Source organism: Archocentrus centrarchus, chromosome 19 (assembly GCF_007364275.1).
Source record: "Archocentrus centrarchus isolate MPI-CPG fArcCen1 chromosome 19, fArcCen1, whole genome shotgun sequence".
NCBI lineage: Eukaryota > Metazoa > Chordata > Actinopteri > Cichliformes > Cichlidae > Archocentrus > Archocentrus centrarchus.
The window spans coordinates 22169001-22172391 of NC_044364.1; positions in this window are offsets into that span (position 1 = coordinate 22169001).

The following is a 3391-nucleotide window of genomic DNA, read 5'->3' on the forward strand; positions in this document are numbered from 1 at the left end:
GAATATAAGGACTGTTTTAAATACTTGATGAAAGTCCAAGTATTAAATCCAGTGACTGTTTGAAGAACCTCTGAACATCACCAAATGCTGTTTCTGAGCTGTTCTGCAGGTCTTTGCTGCAGCACCTTCAGCTGCTGCTTGTTTGTGGGTCTCTGCCTTCAGTTTTTATTTAATAACTGTGAAGCTGCTGCTGGGCTGAGAGCAGGCGACTGACTCAGCCCTTGAAGAATTTGCCCTGAGAAACTCTTGGGTTGCTTTGGTTCACATCTGCTCTGTGCAGCTCTGTCTGAATCTGAGCATACAGCCCCGTACACTCCACAGTTCATCCTGCTGCTTCTATCAGCAGTCACAGAAATTAACACTGGTTCCACTAGCAGACATACATGCCCACACCATAATGCCGCCTCCACCATGTTTGTATTTATATCTACTATTTGTCACGGATCATATACAAAAACATTCATTTCCTAAAAGAAGATTTAGCTGCTAGCTAATTTCCATCTGCAGTCTCTGAGCAGGTCAAACAACAAATAAAAAAACACAAAATCACATAATCGGAACAAATTAGGCTAATACAAATGCAGATTAGCTGTTCAGTATAATAGAATAAACACCTTAATTAAAACTGCTTCATAACCATTAGCCTCTAACACGATACCCTAGGCACATGTAACAATTACCATAACAGAAAAATATCAAATGCATCTAAATAATATAAAACAAATCTAACAGAATAATTTCAAACTGTTAGGCGATTGTTGTCGACAGGTATGAATTCTCAAAATCCACCTTTTAACATTTAACATTGTGCACTTCAGTCTCATCTTGTTTAAAATCCACTGTGGCTGTAGACACAGAATCACTGAAAAATGTCATTGTGCAGAAACCTCTGGAGCTAACTGTATATGTGGCAGGTTAGAAGTCAGGACTCTGGACTACAGCAAGCTCAGGTGTGTTTTAGAGGTCACTGTGCTGTTGAAACATCCATCCTGTGTCCGCGTTTCAGCTGATTGCAGTTTTGATGTAGAATTCTGGGGTAGCCTTCACCCCTCCATCAGCTCTGTTCTATGTGAGTTTCACAGGAACCCCAGAGCATGATGGTACCACTACAGGACCTCACCTTTCCCCGACAATCATACACCTGTTAATTGTAGCCAAACCACTCACTCTGGCTCTAAAAGATTTTTCTTTGAGGTTGGCGGTGCAGTAGTTTCTTTCTTGGATCTCAGTCCGTGGCACCAACTCTGGTGTTCCAGCAGCTTCCAGTTCATGGCAGACCTGTGACTTGTTGGTTTCTGACCATCTGAACAAACATGCTCTCAACTCATGTTGGCAGATTTTGGCAAAGTAACTTTACATCCCAGTAATTTCTACAGATTTCCAGTTCAGTCAGTGCAAACTTGTCTTGTCTTGTCTTGAAGAAAATCCTGGACAAAGGGGCTGATAGAAGCAACTGAGCAAGTCACCAAAGGTCTCATTTTTAATGCTATGTTACAAACACTGAGAGAAACATATGAAGCACATTTAAAGATGTATGATGAGACATTCAGCCCAAGAAGAAATGATCACCAAGCCTGAAACAGTCACGTCCATGATGGGTGCATGTAACTTCACACAGGAACTGTAAGCATGTAATTACAAAGAGAAAAATGAACTGTATGTATTTAACCGCACATATTATACTGCATATCATATAATCAGTTCATATGTTATTCCATTAAAGTGTGAGCAGCATTTATATTACTGTTGTTTACAGTGTATTAGTCTGTTGGTTATTTTCTAAAGATAGATGGCTGTCACAGTTAAAGCACAAAAAGGAAGAGATCCTCACATTTACAGTATGTTGGGAAAATTAAATGCGCAGTAGTTTTGAATGGAATAGGGAAACCAGTTAGTAAATTCCTGACTAGTGGCAGCCTTCTCTGTTCCTCCTCTCCTGCCTGTCATGTGACTGATCAGTCGATAAACAGTGGCAGGTTTTTGCTTGCCACTACGGTTCAGTCATTTAAATTTGAAGCTCATTATAAAGTCCTCACGCTGTATGTTTTTGTACAAAAGAAAAGCAAATAAATGGTCAGATCACTGCGGTGCATCACAAAGTTGCAAATGCACTTTAAGACTAAAAACATGTTAAAGTAAGGCAGAGCCTTCAGCCTTCAGGCCCTTCTTCTGTAGAACCAGCTCCCAGTTTGGAATCAGGATACAGACCCTCTCTATTTTTAAGATTAGTCTAAAACTTTCCTTTTTGATCAAGCTTATAGTTAGAGCTGTCTCCAAATGCTTGCCGATGGGTCATTTTGTTGTGATTTGGTGCTATATAAATAAAGCTAAACTGAATGATTTGTGCCCAAATGGTGTAAACAGCAGCATGTGGTGACTTTAAGGCATTCAGAGAAGGTGACTTTTCCAAATCATTGTCCCTGTGTAAGAACTTTAAATTGAAGCCATACAGGAAGAGTAGTGATGGGGGCAGCCTCAGCCAAAATGACCATTAGCAACATGAACTGAGTTAAATAATCTAAACTCCGAGCTGATTCATTGAAGCAGCTACCATTGGGAGCCAAGAATACTGCTGAACAATATGAGGCTTGCCTGCAATGTCCACTAGCAGCAAACCTTCAACCACAACACAAGTGATGAGCGACAAATGTGGACGAGTCTTTATTAAGATCCACCTTTTTACACACAACAGCTCATGAGTGTTTGTGTCCAATCACGTGGTCACCGAGTCAGATCAGGTGACTTCAGGGTCAAATTCTTACTGTAACGCCACCTTTAATGAAACGGAAAAGACATGGATGGACTTCCTGCAGGTTTCTAACACCCTGATGTTTCTGCAGCCTGGTGGAATTCTCCAGCACTAGGGAAAATTGCTTCCATGCTGTCCCACAATTCAGTGACAATTCATAAAATCAGGCCATCAGATCAATGTGTAAATCCTGCTGTTTCAGCTTTAGAATCATCAGGAATTATCAAACTTCAGTCGTGAAGGTAAAGGATGCAGTTTCTCCACAGGAGGCCAATGTCCACATCATGAAGCATTCTGTGTCAAAGCTTTTAGCAGTTTGTATTTTCTAAATATTCTCATTTGAGTTTGTCTTCAGGGCTTTGTTCATTTCACTTAGATTTTCATTCGTTTCAGCGACAGCTGTTTTATGGGGAAGTTACAATGCAAATGCTTTATGAAGGCAGCAAAGCTTCAGACGGGCTGTGATCAGAAATCTGACTAAAACTAAATGTTTCCTTTTAGTTTCATCAGTTTACAGCGTCGCTCCAGGCCCCCTCCCAGAGGTTGAGTGTTTAACTTTATTACCTGCCCAGCTAGTTTTTTAGTTTTAGAGCAGCCAGCTCATCCAGGGAAAACAAGCAAACACTTCAAAAGTCACATCTT